General features: G+C 41.6%; 1 protein-coding gene across 11 annotated transcripts in view; it reads left to right on the forward strand.

Annotated features, from left to right (window-relative positions):
• SEMA6D (semaphorin 6D) overlaps positions 1–18,266 on the forward strand; it is a 276,200-nt gene that overhangs the window by 227,603 nt on the left and 30,331 nt on the right. For 3 of the 11 annotated variants that reach the window (XM_084641680.1, XM_084641687.1, XM_084641686.1), the window contains exon 1: positions 12,411–12,624. The exons of 2 other annotated variants lie outside the window; for them this stretch is intronic. The gene's annotated coding sequence lies outside the window, so the exon portion shown is untranslated. Of the gene's footprint in view, positions 1–12,406; positions 12,625–12,852; positions 12,982–18,266 lie in introns of those variants that run through there. 6 more of the 11 variants (XM_084641689.1, XM_084641690.1, XM_084641681.1 and 3 more) reach the window with 4 other exon arrangements.

Genomic DNA, 18,266 nt, shown 5'->3' on the forward strand with positions numbered 1-18,266 from the left:
AGACTAACACGGCTGTTACTCTGAAACCTCTAATTATTTGGCAACTATGTTCAGATTTGCAAGCTACATGAGTTTTGAAAAATAATTGCCTGATCATTGCTTCAAAAATATGGTGAAGTTCATGGGCTCAGCCTCATGTGAGATGCAGAGCTATACCAACCCAAGAGTCACACTTCCTCCCCTGCTCCCCTTTTGCTCCTGTGAGAAATAAGTCCCGATACCCCTTCAGAATGGCTCAGCTTATTTTCCCCCCTGCACTGGCATGGTTCTGCTTGTAGGCTCTTTGAGGAGGGGGGAGGGGGGAAAGTAACATGACTGTGCAGAGAAATGTGATGGCGGAGGTAGTTTTACTCTCTCCCCGACCCCGATATGGTTACATTAGGGCCAGTCATGATCTAGCCCTTGACAAACATTGTTCGACTAGCTCTAGTCCTGTTCGTGTTTTAAATGACAAGAGCACAATGATATTTGCATCTGCAATCCTAGGTTGTGTCTATACTAAATCTGACTGGGAAATCTTCTACCATTGGTGCCACCACACTGGGAGAATGGTGGAAGCCCTAGTGTAGACAGGGTAGAGGCAATTTTATCCTCATGTAATGTAGACCAGGCTTCTCCAAGCTGTGGGTTCAGGAATGCTGCTTTTGCATTGGATTTGTATAACAAATACAAATGGCTATGTGGAGTGTTCTGTCAGATTATCCAAATGCCTCTGCCAGCTACAGTATAGCTAAAGTCTCTCTGCAATGACTCCTTGGAACCAGGGAGTTGGGCTGCTGGTGGGGGCTCCTTCACCAAGGGCAGGGTAACTATCTCCTCCTCTCTTAACGCTCCCCTGCTGCTGCTCAGACAGCTGGGAATTGCTGGGTAGGAAGCAGCAAAGTGGCTACTAGCACAGTCTCCTTAGGCACCCAGCGTGAGAGAGAAAGGTTAGGAGAGGTCAAACTACTCTGCATTCATACAGACAGCAGCTTCAGGCTCAGGTCCTCAGGAACCCATACAGCCTCTATCCAGTTCACTCAGAAAACCCACCATCCACCCCCAGTCAAACCCAACTGCACCCAGTTCAGAATAAAACAAAAGCCCTCCCTTAACCCAACTGCTATCCAGTTCCACAAGCTTTGCCGTCATCCCATTCTGCAGATTCTCTATTGCTAACGGCTCCGGACTGTCACAAAACAGGGCAGTTAAACTCCTCAAAGGTTAGAAGAACTTTTTTTAAAATGTGTACTTTGTGTAATTATTTTCCTGCATAATAGCAATAATGTGTGGCTGCGAGTAGTATACTCACAGTTAATGGCTTTCAGGTCTGGTAGACGCTTCATCTGGCAACCATTAGACTAGTCACAACCGCACATTTATCACTTAATTATGCTGAAATGATACCGGCTTCTCCAGTCAGAGTGCAGGGATGCTACAGAATTACTGAATCACAACTGTATAACAGATTTCAGTAACCATTCAGCATGCATTGCCCTGCACTGCGATTGGATACAAACTGCATGCTTGTTTTAGTAACCGTACAGTGTGTGTAACCCTGAACTCCAACTGGTTACTCTGTAAGCCTAGAACAATCATGGTCACTCCCAACTTCTCAATATGGCCAGTTGGCAGAAGAATTAAATCTTCAAATACACTCACTTATTGGGATTTCCATGCAACATTTAGTTGATGGTGCTTCCTGTTTATAACAATACTTATCTCTCATCTAGCACATCATCCTTAGATCTTAAAGTGCTTTACAAAATAGGGTAAGTATCATTACCTGTATTTCACAGATGGATAAACTGAGGTCAGAGCAGGGAACAGAAGCCAAGTGTTCTGACTGAAGCCAGTGCCCCCTCCACTGAACTATATTGCTTTCCTTCTTTGTGAACATGTCAAAAACTACATGATGTACTAATAAACACCTCGGCCTTGGAGTTTATTTAGCCCAGGATTCAGTTATTGCTTCATAAACAAGAAATACCCACAAGTTATCATCTGTCATTTACGCCATCATGAAAATGATTGAAGCAACATAACAAATATTTCACCATTAATGGCCCAAATTCTGCTCCAAGTAACACCATACATTAAGATCTCATAGCACTGTTCTTAAGAGGATTTTTTTCTGGTGTCCTTGGCTAAAATGTTCTGCTCTGCATGCTGTTATGTAATGCACGAGGCAGACAATGGCTTTTCTGCACTCCACAGGTGACAGTGTTTCAGTGGTGTTTTCAGAATTTAGTTTTTAAAGAGCTTTGGGATTATTTTCTAGATGAAAGTGGCTATCTTCATGTAAAATGATATTATTACATGAGCAGGGCATTTGTCTGTAAGCAATATGTTAGGAAATGCTGAACCAATTTAAATAGCAGTGAAGTTTTTATTGTTTGGGCTTTAGAAAGGGAGCAGGCTAGATTCTGGGCTGCCCTGCATCCTGTGTAAACTCACTCTTTACCAGCATAGCTTGAGGTATAAATCAATGCAGAATTAGCCTAGTATCTTTTCCAGGTTATGACTCAATAACCGAGTTTTTACATTAATTCGATTACAATTTCATTGCATGGAGGACTTTCCTGCATCTATTTCACAGATATCAACCTTTTAAATTTTATTTAATTTGTATTGATTTTTGCTGCACTTTTATAAGCAGACATCACACATATGAGCACACACAAAAATGATTACTTAAGTGATAATTTAAAAATAATGGATGTACATTAGCACATGAATGATTAATTCCTCTTTGTGAGTACAAGCATACAGGCTATGGCTGAGTAAAATATTGATGGTACAGAGGAAATGAGCTGTTTCTTAATTTAGTTTTGTTCTGGTAATGTGTAACTAATGTTGTTTCCTTCTAGCAATATGCATTAGGTACCCTTTTAAATTTTAATACCTAGCGATAGCTAAACTAATAGCTGCACAAGGATATACAGAGTGATTTTTTTAAAAGTATGGATATATTTTACATACATTAATTTGGGGCCCCTCTCTAGCAGATAGAATACATGAAAGCTGTAGAAAGACCCAGATAAAGCCTCAACACTTGAGCTGGGTTTTCAGTAGGAAGCCAAGACTAACCTGTAGTCATTTTGCCAAGACAGATAGCGATAGGAGAGCTGCTGAAGGGTGGAGACTTCATTATATAACTCCCTTGCCCTCATGGCACATAAATCCTAGTTCACCAAGGCCTAAACAGTTACCTTAAACATCTGTGAGAGTAGCTTTACCTATACCATCAGTAGAAATAGCAGAGCCCTGTATTCTAAACCATAAGCACGAATGCCCTTCATCACCTGACATTTTGACATTCTTGGATGGGAATCCAGCTCCTTTTACTCAAGGCTAATACACAGACTGGTTCTCTGGCATGCCTATCCTCTTGTTCATCTGTTAGAGTGGAAATTTGCCCACTGATGTGGTGATATGCTCGTTTTCATTTGGAGTAGGGAGCCTTCTAACAATGGGTTTAGAAAAGCAGCCTCTTCATGGCAGCAACAGACACTTCTTACTTCAATAGGCTGTTTTTGGAATGGGAACACTGGTGGCAAGCAACACATAAGACCCAACCCTGCCTCTATTGAATCAATAGCAAAGGCATTGATTACAATAAGGGCAAGTTTGGCCCAAAATTAGAGCCATTAAGAGGGATCGCTTCCTTTTGCACTTGTTAGGGTCTTCAGGTTAGATATTAGGAACAGCTTTCTAACCATAAAGATAGTTAAGTACTGGAACAAGTTACCAAGGGAGGTTGTGGAAACCCCATCACTAGAGGCTTTTAAGAACAGATTAGTGGAACACCTGTCAGGGATGGTCTAGGTATACTTGGCCTTGCCTCAGCATGGGGGGATGGACTAGATGACCTCTCAGGATCTCTTTCTGCCCTACATTTTTATGATTTTGAGTGAAGACAGGAGAGAAGTAGTTGCAGAAGATGAAGCAAACTTGTGCAATTAAAGGAGCAGAAGTCTGGCAGTTCCAAAAATCAAGGTTGCCCTTGTGTTTGCCTCCCAGATGATACACTGGCAGATAATACTGATGCCAAGGCTTAAGTGTGTGGTTTATATTGTGAGTACTAATTCACCTTCTGTAAGTAGAAATTTTTATCCTGTGCTCATATTAACTTGAAGAGCACAGAACAGAGAAAATTAAATCTTTCATGGATAGTTCCATTGTGGATATTCAATGGAAAGATTTTTGCAGCCAAATATTGGAATACACCAAAGAGAACACTGATGTTCACTCAAAACCAGAAATATTTTTTCAAGCAAAGTGGCATGTCAGATAAGACCAGCAGTGTTGAAAAATAAGTAAGGGGATCCACCTGTATGCCCAAAATAAAATGCTATAGGGTAAGGTCTGGTATTGACATGTTAAGGGGCATAATACTAAATGTGAACCCAAGTGAACATTGCCAAAGGCAAAATCTCATGTCATTACTGATTACGTGTGTGCTCTGAATGTTATTATGTGTTGCAGGGATCATCTATGTCCAAAGCTACACCTAAACAGATAAGTTTAGCTAAGTGTCTAAACTCAGTTGGTCAGGAATACCTTTGAGGCACATGGAAAAGCCTTTTCTTAGAGTTTAAACCGATATAAACTAATGTTTTCAATGCCAATCTGGCCATTGGAATTGCAGATCTCCATGCAATGGCAGGAGTCCGGCCACACACAATCAGTTGCAGGATCAGGGCTTTTGGAGAGAAAAGTCATTTTGTGCAATGCAGATGTAGCTACATGTAATTAAATGTATCCCGTTATACTCCTTGTAATTTTGTTTGCAGGTACACACCACAAATATAAATCTAGTACAAAGATTTCTTTTCATCCAACTATGTCCGATTTTACTATCAATGTGGGAAACTGTAGGTGAAGGCTAGTGACTGCAAGTCTGTACTTTATATCTGTATGACAAATTAAAGTTAGAAAATTAAAATTGCAGATGTTGCTGAAGACTTTCCATTAGTCTTGGAAACAGGCCCTTAAATTTAATTAGTATATTCCACTGTTTTTGCCCTAAGTGTTTGAAACAAACTCTCACTGTCAAATGATAGGCAATGTTATGTACCGAACTAAGAAACTAATCACTATAAAATTAAAGCGATTTTTCCCCTTTATTTTCATGTTTCTTGTAGACATTGCATTATAGTGAGCCTTGTAAAGTCTGCCACTAACAGTGCAGCTAAAACATTCAGAAACACCTATCATTCTCAATGCATGATATTTAATCATTCTCTTAGTTATTTCATTTAAAAATAAAAAAAGATGAATTGGACACTAACACCCTCTGAGACAGGTCAGGTGAGCTACAGACAGGGGTTAACGCCAGTCTTACAAAGACCTGTCAAAAGAAGCAAACAATAAAGGTTTCCCCTACCCATGTACTTAAACTGAGACTTCAAAAAAGGCTTCTCGTGGCCTAGATCTCTTTAAAAAGTAATAAAACATTGCTCTGTTGCAGCCAAAGTTCAGGATCTTAACAGAGTGGATTTCTTTCTACTAGTCTGCCCATACCATAGTGTATCCTCTTTAGGTTCTCTTACTACATCTATCACCATTGTGGCTGAGCCTGACCCACAAGGGTGTGGCTACTTCAAAGCCCTTGGAGCTGTTCTTTTCGGGCCTGATTCTGCACATTCAAATAAATGGGAGCTTCAACATTGACTTCAAGGGCTGTTCTTGGAGCATGAAGAGAGTGATCTAATTCACCACAGCTGGAGCTGGCCTCACTTCATTCAGCTGGGTCCCTGACAGTGCCTGCACTGAGAGCATGCAGCTGGACTTCTTTCCTCATGGAGAGAGTAAACCCTCTCTCTGCCAGCCACTGGATGGAGCCTATACATCCTGTCACACTTGGTTTATTTACAGGGTGGTTCTTTTTAAATGATTAGGAATTATGTAGTTTTTACCACTGCAGCTTTCTTTGCAAGGGGATGCCAAGGCAGAACATTTCTTGAAAGAATGTTTGCTTTGCACCTCATTTAAAATCAGAAAGTTCAATGTGAAAAGGTGTTTGTAAAAGCTATTTTGCCAGCTTCTATAGACTTTTTTTAAAAGGCTCAGTGTTGTGACCAGTGCTGAGGTATGCTAGGGTCTTGCTATGTTCACTGCTTGAATTGATTTTATTCTCTTTGACTTCTAAGCACCCAGACTTCACTTTAGGCTCTTGGCAATAATTAAAATACACAATACAAAGAATTTACAAACAACAGGCCAGTGCCTTACTCCATCTTTACTGAGGCAATATTCACTCTGCAGCCAGCTATGAGGGTCCTTGTAAAAGCAAGGGAGTAGAAATTCCTTGCCCTGCACCACCTGGCAAGTAGCAGAATCTTTGTTGTTAGTCACTAGCTGAGCAGGGGAGTAGGACATAAAATAGGCCAGGTGCAACATGAAATATTTGTGGTTCTCTTTTATTATATTAATTGTTACTACCACATTGCATCTGCCTCCATCGAGTGGACTGGCAGGGAGGGAGACAGACTGGAGGCTGAGCAATCGAATACCTGGCGGAGTAGCCCAAAGACACCAAGCCCGTCATCCTGCCCCAGGACGTCCTGCCCCAGGACATCCTGGCCGCCAAGGGCTCCATGTCCTGCCTCATCTCCCCCACCATCAGCATCTGCTCCAGTCTGGACGTGACGCTTACTACCACATTGCATCTGCCTCTATCGAGTGGATTGGAGGTGTAGAGACAGACTGGAGGCTGAGAGTGGATTTCAAGATTATCACTTTAAAATCCCACTATATGGTGCTCCTGCATTCCGCACACACCCCAAGATTTCAGTGGTTGTTTTGAGTGTGTAAGGAATACGAGATTGGACCCCCTGTTGCACTTTTGTCATTTATATTTCTACATAGTGTAAGCGTGTTCAGACATTGATGCAATACAGTTACCAAGCTGGGGTGATGGTAGAAATCCCATCCATGTTAGCAGAAAATTATCCCCATTTCTTTGAGATGACAGGTATGTCACCTAAGGCTGCCACACATCTGGAGACACAAGGCAGGCTAGAAAAATAGAAAACAGGAGAACAATGATTTTAAAGTGAGAGTTTGACAGTCAGAAGCATTTTAAGAAAAACTTTCAACACAACCATCATGAAGGTGCTAAAAATGTTTTATGTCTAGTAGGCATATTTTAGAAAACTGTAATTGCTTAAAAATCTCTCCCATAATTTTTCTTGAGCAGTAGTACACTGGGAGTTATTACAGAAAATGTGAGGAAATACCTTCTTTAATGTTGTGGAGAACTATGCTAATGTGCAATGTGGATTGACTACTATTTAGAGAGAAAACTGTGATCTCTACCTTTATGCTTGCTGTCTGTCTGTGCTGTACTTCTTTGTTTCCCACCATCCATACAACCCAGAAGTCTTATAATAGCAATTTGTGTGTCTAGTTTATTGCTCTAAATTGCGAGTGGAAGTGGTCCATGTATGACTTATATTATTGGAAATCCAGGACTCAAGGAACAAAAGTGGCTGGCCAACTTGTAATGCTCTGCCGGTCAAGCAGAGGAACTTGAATCCTAGTCCAATATTCCCCAATCCAGCAGGAGCTGGGAGCACTGAATAGGCAGCACACTCAAGTCTGAGCGTAGAGCATCTCCACTGTGACAGATTAAAGCCTGGTGTTAATGGGGTCCAAAGGGAGGTCTGAACAGTCAGCCACTAACAGGCTGGTGGCTATGATGTGGATTCACAGGGACAGGAGGCTAAAGCAAGAGACCCTAAAGGTTCCTCAGGTATCCATCAGGCATATTAAACCCCTTTTAATTTTGTATAAGGAAATGATCAGCTACAGTCTGTAGGTCCATACCCCCGTACCAATGATGAGAGAAGAAATATCACACTTTGGGGCTTCCTATTTTCAGCATGTATCCTTTTAAAAATCCAGAGAAAGGCATCAAGAAGAGGGTACTTTAATAATCAGTGCAGATGAAAAGCCCATTTTTCCTTGAACAGCTCTGCATTTATTCATGTGGTGCTCAATATACATGTCTGTGACTATCAGCCCTGCCCCCTAGTACCGCTCCCCAGTGTGATATTGACTGGGGCTAATGCTGCACGAAACCAAGAGCTGCATGAAAATAATGTTTTGTGGATATTGGTATAAACTAATATCAGAACAAACTATTACTTACCGCTGCTTTGAGTGTTTGGGAATTAGTCACTAAATATCACCTTAAATCTAAAATTGTCAGCCCTAATTAAAGCAGGCATAATAACTACAATCTATTTCATTTTTTTATCTTTGTTTATTACAATAGTGTAAGTCATAATGTATCTGTTCATTTTGCAAGGATGATTCAAAGGCAGTTAATACAATAAGAACTGTGCACATCTTCACCGTAATTAATTACATATCTAATAGTTCTGTACAGTAGGGAGATGCCTTTTAACTCCATTGAAATGCATTGGATTAGGAGAGTTTATTGAAGGAAAATAATAGAAAAAATGGTAAATATTTTTGTTGAAACATAGTGACTGTGATGATTTAACAATTATCAAATTCTAACATTATTGTAATTTGACCATAGCACCATAATTGACACCGCTATTCTTACAGAAAACTCAATTTGACCTAAATGAGCACAAAACATCAAACACCAGTTTCACATCTTATCCAAAGGACATCACCTTGATGTGGCAATGTGCTGTGGTGCTGGTTCAGCACGGACTCAGGCAGTAGAGTGACACCTGCTGAATCACTCACACCATTTCCCACATTATGTAGATGTTCCTTAGAGACGCGCCTTTCAAGCAAACCTTGCTAGGCTTATGAACGCTGAGGTTGGTATCCCAAATATACAAATTAGCAAGAATGATGTACAGTTCCACTTTCCAACCAGCCACCAATATCTTGCAGTCGTGATTTCCGTATCAAATTTTAGATCCCGTTTTAATTAATTATACACAAATTCATCTCTGGTTGTGAGCCCACTGACGTCACCTGAGTGGAGTGAAACCTGACTTCTGCTTTTTCTTCCTCAGTTAGCATTAAATGGTAATGACTGGGACTCAACATAACAATTTAAATTAATTTAACATGTTAGATTAACATAAAATATATTTGTATTAATAGTATTTTAATGAAGCAAAAACTCAGTTTGCAAGTCATTGATATAATAGACTGTCATTGTTATAACAGCATACACACTGTGAATATTTTGGTCCCAGATTTAACACACTTTATAAATTATAAAAGATAGTGATGATTCTGTAAAGCACTTTGATGATGGAAAGTGCTTTAGATCAAACAATGAATCTGCAAGATGCCCCTGTGAGATAATATGAGTAAACACTATTATTTCCAGGTTTCAGAGAAGCATCCGTGTTAGTCTGTATTCGCAAAAAGAAAAGGAGTACTTGTGGCACTTTAGAGACTAACCAATTTATTTTGTTAGTCTCTAAGGTGCCACAAGTACTCCTTTTCTTTTTACTATTATTTCCATTTTATAGCTAAGAAAATTAAGTCAAAGAGATTAAGGCCCAGATCCAATGGAAGTTAAGCATCTGAGGATCTGGACCTAACTCACTTCTTCAGGATCTGAGTGGAAATCACTGTCAGGGCTAGGATTAGAATTTTGGCATGCCTGGCTGTCAGTCCTGTTTTCAGACCATTTGATTGTATCTCTTTACTACCAAATACCACTGATGTGTTTCTTTTACAAATCAATCATTCTAGAGGTAATTAACACCTAAAAGCCTTGTTTCTTTTAATCCCATTAACGTATTTGCAAAAAGAAATATGTTGGCAGAATCCAAAGGTTCAGAGTTACAATGGAGAACAAGTATTAGGATAAAGCAAAGTTAAGAACTAAATATCTTGACAATGCTCCTTTTATTATGCACGCTACTGACACAATAGTGATCTGTTGTGTCAATGAGGATTTAAGGAGCTTTTCTGCACGTTACTGATGGTTTATCATGTCAGTAGGAGCCTGCGTATATTTGTGTTAAAACCAATCATTATAATTCCTGTACTGAATTGTGCATGTACAATAAATGTGCATATTTAAAATCCTTATTTAAAGTGGTTACTACGCATGCACAACAGCAGGTTTCAAATCTTAATAAAGCACTGTATTTAATATTTTAAAATAAACCTAAGATTCTAGTCAACATTGTGTACCAAAATCCTCCAAAATTCATGTGTTAACTGAAATCTCTTTTAAAATTATATAAGCATCCCATTCTGATATCTGGAATGTTACGGGCCAGATTATGAGTCGTGATCACAAGGAGTCTTCCTCCCCCTTTGCTCACCTGAGTTGGGGAGCATGAGGACAGCACAAGGCTAGTGCTGGTGGGTGTGCTAGACTTCCCAAGGAACCTACTGCTGGGGTAATCCTAAATTTCACTGCTAGGTGAATTTTTAAGGATCAATTACAAAACCCTTGAAAAATGAAGTTCAGTATGAAAATACTGGTATGCCCTCATGGACTGCAGTTTTACTAATAAGAACTGCTGTGGGACATGCAGAGAACAGGCAGACTTACCCCATGTCCCGTTTTAATTTTTTGGCTTGGGCAGCCTGCATATAGGAGGATGTCAAGTAAAAGGGAGTAGCCCTGTTAGTCTGTATCCACAAAAACACAAGGAGTCTAATGGCACTTTAAAGACTAACAGATTTATTTGGGCATAAGCTTTTGTGGGTAAAATACCACTTCTTCAGATGCATCGTGGTGTTTTACTCCCGAAAGTTTATGCCCAAATAAATCTGTTAGTCTTTAAGGTGCCACCAGACTCCTTGTTGTTTTTATAGGAGGATGAAAGTTCTGTAAAATGAGAGAATAGAGGCTCTGTGCAGAATATATGCTTCTGAGTATAAAGACTGCAGAGATATTTAGTGAACTGAATCCTTCTTCGTGATGCAGTCACATTGCACACTATATGCTTTTTCTGCCCTCAGGTTTGCAACTTGATTCCTAATCAAGCCAATAGTCACCATCCCAACATCTTCAGTCAGTGTGCAAATTTTAATGCTTGCAGCATAGAGTTGTTCCCTGAAAGCAGGAAATAAAGAATGTCCTTACACCTCTAAACAGGTAAAAGCTTCTGGGTTACAAAATAGCTTTGCTGAATGTCTACTGTAAAGAAGCATGCAGTGATATAGCTTTCAGCCTTTCGCCACCAGAGAACATCAGAGTAAAACAGACAAAGGATTGATTTGCCAGAAATGTCCTATTCCCATGACTGAGAGACTTTTTGGAACAGTCACTGAAGAGAATTTACTGTGGACCAAATCCTGTAGTCTTTACTTAATTCACTTGGTTCTCAACACGCAAAACTCCCACTGTGAAGGCAATGTGAGTTTTGGCTGAGTACAGACTTGCAGGATCAGCCCAGCATAGTTCTTCAGTCTAAGTAGCACCTACTCACAAGTTTTGTGAGGAAAAAAATTAGGGGAAGGGCAGTTCAGCAACAACCCACCGGATATTTACTGTTCTTCAGTTTCACAAGTTTATGTGCACCAGTTGGGGTATGTGGTTCTGAAGCTTGAGTAACTCAAATGCTTTCCCAGTGACAAGCTATGAATTATTTTAAAGATTAAATTCTGTTTTCCCACCATGAAAGAGAGCACAGATGATAAAGTTTGGTGTGTAATCATTTTTTCTTTTCTTTCTTTTTTTTCCCCCAAGGAGCCTCCAAAGTCCTTCATGCCATTTTAGGCTTTAAATGATTCATATTCCATCTGAAAATTAATAAATAGTAGCTGACTCCTAGAATTAATTTCTAAGATTAAAACCTTTGTTTCTGACTATATGACTTTTTTTTTTCTGCTGATGATGGGCTACTTAAAATGATGTCACTTCAAGGACGTTTTTTTTTTCTTTCCCCTCCTCTTTCACGGTAAAACTGACTTTCATTAATCTGCAAAATCGTACTGTACTGAATGGCTTTCATTCAAAGTAGACATGAGAGTGCCTATGTGTACACACACACACACACACAAAATGCTGTTTGATTGCCTCTTCCCAGCTGTTTACCTTAGAGGTTCTAAAGTGGTGGTGTGATGGGGAGGCAAGAAATTGCCTGACCAAGAAAAACTAAGGCTGAACTTTGCTGAAAGACTGGGCATGCCGATCCTTTTGGCAGCAGTGGTTTGTCCTCAGGATGTCTGAAATAAACGCTTCATAATAAAGGAGCGAGGAGGGCGGGGGGGGGCGAAGCGGGAGCGAGCAGGCTTCTTCATGACCGCTGCACGCAGCTAGCCAGTGTGGCTGAGGTGCTTGGAGCTGGTGTAGCGGCTCCTGGTAGGTGGGGGGCTGAGGGAGGAGGCGAGGCCACTGAAGGGTCAGTGAGCGCTGGGGGCCTCAGCAACAGCCGCCAGGGAGGGCGATCAGCCCAAGCCTGCCTGCCTCTCCGAGCCTAGGGGGGTGGGACCCTGGACTCCAGCCGCCTGCTTGTTGGGAGGGAAGAAGCCTCTCCCTCTCTGGATGGATTGACTGGAGATGGATCGAATTACACCATTTGCTGTGCTCGCGTTTGTTTTGCTCCCGGTTTGTCCCAGCGCTCCCAGAGCTGGCGAGTTTCAGGATTACGCTGGCGAAGCCCGAAGCTCGGCTCCGGATTTGGGTTTCGGTGTAGCGCTCTCCCGAGCTTGCTTTCCTCCTTCCCTTATGAGGTAGGAGCTTCATTTGCAACCCTGGGCGCTGGCAGAGCTGACGCCGAGCCGCCGCATCTCGCGCCTTCGCTGGCTGCACCGTGCCCAGGCTAGCGGTGCAGTGCGCAGTGCCCGGCCGGCGGCTCAGGGACAGAAATAGTCCGAGCAGAGGTTATTTTTACTTGCTTGTTGCCGACTCTGCGTGACGGGGTGGGAGGAAGAGCCAGGAGAGAGGGTGAAAAGTTCCCAGCCTTCGCAGGGACGGTGCCGAGCCCTTCCCCTTTCGCACGGGGTGTGCGTTTGCGTTGGAGGCTGCGTCCCCGGGCTGCGACGCGCAAGTTGGCCGCGGGAGCCTGCTGGTGTTTATTTTGGGCAAAGGTAGGTGGGTCCGAGGCCGGCGGGGAGGTGCCGTCCAGAGGCCATTGGAACTGATCAGCGCTGGGCTGCAGCAGCTGGGCCCGCCGGACAGCTGCGGGGTGCGCTGGGGAGGGGTTGTTTTGAACGCCTCCCCCGGCTGTGCCAGCCCGGCCAGAGAGCGCCCTTAGCAGCCAGCCTGCCGCGGGGACCCTGGCGCTCCCGGGCTCCAGCGGCCCGGAAGCCCAGCCTCGCCCGCTGCACAGCCACAGGGGGAGCAGCGCGCTGGGACGGGGGAAGGGGGGGCAGAACTAGGAACCACCTGTTACACCCGCCACGGTGCTGCGGTGCCGCCGCTGGATGGTGCCCCCCAGCACGGCCTCGCGTGCGCTGCTCCAGCCCGTCCTGACCACGCTGGCCCTGGCGCCGCCGCCCCCCACCCCAAAGCTGCCGACCTTGCCCCCAGGGCTCCCTCTCCTGCTCCCCTCTCTGGGCACGTTACGTGGCTTTGCGGTGGCATGTGAATTGACTGGCCCCTCTTGAATTCAGGAGAGCAGGGGGTGCAGAAACACTGGGGGGAGGGGGGGATGCGAGAGCCACTGAACCAACCCTGTAGCTAACGGAACCCACGTCAAGCCAGGGGGTGCGGAGCACCCACCACCCCTCGTTCCAGGACCTTTGGGAGAGCGCTTGCCACGGCGGGGCGAGCAGGCTGCGAGCTTCCGGGCGGACTGGGGCGTGCAGCGCCAGTGCTCAGTGAGCCTTAACCTGCCGCCTGCCTGGGAAATTCCTTTGCGTGGCAGCTCGAGCCGGCTGCTCCCTCGGAGCCGGATCAGGCCCCTCTGTCCCCCGTTAGAAATGATTTATTGGATAATCTTGGCCGAACCTCCGTGGTTCCTCCAGTAGTCGGTACTAGTCACGCGTTGGGAGCCAGAGGGAGCTATGTTTCAAGCTACCATTAATTATGGATGGAAACAAATAAGAGAGTCAATTCTGCATTAGCCTTTGCAATGGCAGGAATATCTTAACCCTTTCACCCTGCTCGCCTGATGACAGCAATGTTTTGTTTAAGTGTAAAGTAGCGAAACTTTGTTTCGGCTCTGCAGCAACTGGTACTGCAGCTTATACAGAGTACAGTAATTAAATGGGTTGCAGCTGCCTTTGTTATTTATAAGACCTGGATAGAAATGAAAGGGTGCACAGATAGTTCTAGGTGGAGATTATTCCTGTGTTTTAAAAGGGATCTTTTTCAAATGCCCTGCCATCGTGTCTTGTATTTTATGTCTCTTTCTATATAGACATATTGTGTGGCTGGAAAATGCAGTTAAATGCTTTAAGCCTCTGAATTTCATTAATTCAAAACACTGTAGTTCCAAGTGTTTATAGCACTCCAGTAAAGTAGAGGACATAGAGGTTCTCTGGTCTCCAGATTGTTTAATACTGTTGGTCAAATTCTGATAGTTTTAGGTCTGTGAGAAACCCGCAAGTGAAATTTGGCCCTGCGTGTATAAAATAGCTACAAACACACACACACATCTATGCAGACAAATGTACTTACTCAGGCATGCGTCAGCAGTAATGTGATTGTTCGTAATGTATACAGATGTAGTACTTACTATGCATTCAGTATTGTAGTTTATATATACGCCCCACACAATTCCAGCGAACTATACAGAGAATTTGCAGCAAAGAACTGTCACTGAAAAATTAATCATCCTTGACTTACGTAAAATCCATGACATTTTGCTTAGTTATTTTCAGGGGGACAACATGTCTTTACTAGAATAACATTAGCTCTGCATTAAGTTGTTAGTGTTCCAAAGAAGCATAAAAGTATTTTAGTAATGGCATTAATTCTTCCTTCTTTTAAGTGTTGGTGTCTTGGTGGAATTTCTTCCTAATTCTTCAGAGGCTTTTTAATACTTGTGTATCACTCTCATGAAAATCCTTTTATTGAGTATTTTTCCAAGATTCCTTCTTTATATTCTTGAGGAGTCTGGAAGCTCACTGTGAGGCTGTACTAGCATTATAGTGGCAAAAGGCTTTTGTTCTGCTTTATTCACACTGTAAAAATCTATCCACCTCAAATGTGTATGTATCTAATTCAGTAAATTAAGCTGTATACAATCATGTTTAATGTAGTGAGTGACAGGTATATCCTGTTATGTTGGCAGATATTGTATAAACATTTACTCTGGCTTGGACAAATAGAAATTGCCAGATGAGCCCTGTGATTTTTTTCTCTATATAATCGTAAACTTTAACACTTTTTATAGAAACTAATATACTCAGCTGTTTTAAAAATGGAAAGAAAGAGTTTGCATTAGGAATTTACTAGCATTTTTAAATTAAGTAGATTGAATTTGTTTTCAAAGGAGAACCAAAACTATAACCCAGAGGCTTTAAATTGGGTTATTTAACAGGCTGCTCACTTTCATCTGCATCTTTAGTTACATTGAACTACCATTCTTCTTCATATCCTGCAGTCTGTCACTACCTCTGTTCATTTCTGCTAAGGATGCAACAAAGATATCATCATCATCTAAACATGCTTTGTGTGATGTAGGAGGGTGTGCTAGGAATACAGTGACCAGCCTTGTCACAGCTCCACAAGCCAGCTGTGTGGCTGCATTTGTTTCAATCATTGATGCCCTTTTAGCTGGACCATCTAACATTTCTGCCTCTTTTGTATGGCTGATTTGATCTGATTGTGACAGCAAACGCCTTAGCCCTTGGAACTGCTAGAACTTTGATCTAGTTTTATGAAGTTCACACATTTAGAGAGAATGCCTAATTATGTGTTCAATTCCCTGTGCCTAAACAGGTTCTAGCTCAGATATGTACCATCAAATGAGATACAGGATGGTAAAGAAGTAGTAGTAAAAAGTCACTTAAAAAAATCTTAAACTACAAGGCTCCATGTAGGTATGACTAATTGTCACAACTGCTGGTCTGATTAGATACATCTTTTAAATTACTGCACTTAACACAGGAATGGGTCTTGCTCACATTGACGGCAATAGGAGTTTTGCCATTGGCTTCAGTGGCAGTAGGCTACAGCCCCTTTTTATATACATATTGAAAATGGCTTGGTTATTCTTCTTTCTGAAAAACAAACAAAAATCTCTAGCAAGAAATCACATGAAGAGCATATGTGGATATGGCCAGTTCTCACCATGAATGTTATAGTGAGTAAAATGATAAAAAGTAGCTTTGCTTCAATTTTTGTCTTTGCCTTGTAAGACCAAGGAAGTACTTGCTTTATTTGTTTATTACATAGCTGGTCCCTAATATTTCCCAACAAACATTTTAGTTTTTTTGCTTTGATTAATAAACACAGGAGATAGAGGGGAGACTGCCCTATTTTTTGCTTAGCAACTAAATAAGGAAATAAAGGGGTGTATAATTCCAGTAAGAAATGTAAATGTATATCCTGCTATTGGATAAATTAATCATTTGCTCCAGGAACAGTTAAGGAAAAAGATGGAAGGCATAGTATTTGCATTGGGTAATACAAGCAGTCCTATATGTAATTAAAACGGTTCAAATGTTGATGTAATCAAAACTGCTGTTAGAACAGATTATCTCTTTTTATGCCTTAGATAAGCTTGCTGCAGTTCCAGTTAAAATCCGTCTAAGCCATTTTATTAAGTTGTTACTTGTTCTGTGAATAGCTGCCAGCTTCAAGTTCAAGTTCTCATGTCACATGAAAGAAATGTTCAGTGAAAATCATATTGCTAGCTTTATGATGCTGTTTTCAGTAGCTGTATTGTCTGCCTTAGTCCACTTTCCCTTCTCATGCTTTGACAGTAATTATAGTACAGCTAATAACAAAAGTTGATTCAGTTTATTCAAACAAGAAAACTGTTAAATTGTCTAACTTCCAAAGGCAAATGTTTGTCTAACTAGAGAGATCAAATCTGGAGTGTACATATGTAACATATGAGGTGTGTTTATTTCCCTAACTTTTCTGTGCCATTAGGCTTTTGTTAACTAAACTAGATTAGCATTTTAACAACCCTGAAGTGAACTTCTGCCATTCTTTCTACTTGGGCACTGTGTGTAGAACATCCATCATTCTGTCCTTGGCCACAACAGGCTACTGGCTTCATAACCATTTGGAGCTACACAGAAGCCATCCGACTGTGAACAGCACAGCTGGCTACAGCAATTTTGTCTTCCATACCACTGGCAGCATTGTCTGGCTATGGTAACTAAAGTTAACATCCAGAACATGAAGTTTCTTTTGTTTGGCAGATTTAGCCCTGCCCTGAGGCAGCTCAGTGGCCACACCTGCAGAAAAGTCACAAAATGGTCGCTAGAAATAAATAGCACCAGTGGACAATTTAAAAAAATCTGGCTTCAGGATCTCAATCTGTTGCTTAGAGTGTGATTATTAATTCAGTTATTACTTGAAAGAGAACATTTTATTCAAATCCTACTTGGTTTCAGTTTGGAGATTATGGCATATTTTGAAAAAAGATAAAGGAGCAGAACTTGCTTTGATTCAGTCAGTCAAACTGCCAAAGAGCACAGAAAGAAAGAGAAGAATTGTTCCATGTATTCTACATGTTATTGCAAAAGCTCTTTTCCTTCCACAAAGGGAAACATGTGATTTAGCAGAATCAGTGCCCAGAATCTAATAGTTTCAACAGATGCTTTTCTAAGTTTGTTTTGCAGATTTAGGTACTTAATATAAAATAACTACATAAATTCCAGTATGTATTGCTTGACTCCTGAATTGTGCTAAGAAAGCCAGGTAACCAGCAGGTAAATACAGTGAGGGCTCTATTGTAATCTTACTTGTTGGGATGTTAGCATAATTCAAACAAGTTGGTCTAACATGCTGTCTCTTGGTGGAAATCCATGGCTTTTCTCCTAGCATCTAATTCTTATTTCAAGAAGTAGGGAGGTCAAGAGGTGTTATCAAAAAATGGGGGGGAGGGAGGGAGGAAGTGGAAAAAGGGGAGGAGCACAGGATTTAAGCAAGCGAGTGACATTTGTTCTGTCCAGAATATTGAAGAACATTGTAAATTAAATCAGTCGCTAGACAGCTTTGATTTATACACTTACACAGCAGATTGCCCTTGGTCTGTCTGACCCTGGTAACATTACAGAGGTCATATTTACAAACAGATATTCTTCTTGAATAATGGGTAATTACTGAATAATGTTGTTTTCTGCCATTTCTGTACAGGCTTTTCTTAAACACAAGCCATACAGTTCATCTCTTTTCTTCAGATGAAATAACTGTGACAACATCCCTCTTGTAGTATCTTGAGTAGTAGCAATGTGCAAGATCATGTCCC

Source organism: Lepidochelys olivacea (genome assembly GCF_965140295.1).
Source record: "Lepidochelys olivacea isolate rLepOli2 genome assembly, chromosome: 10".
In the NCBI taxonomy this organism is placed as follows: Eukaryota; Metazoa; Chordata; order Testudines; family Cheloniidae; genus Lepidochelys; species Lepidochelys olivacea.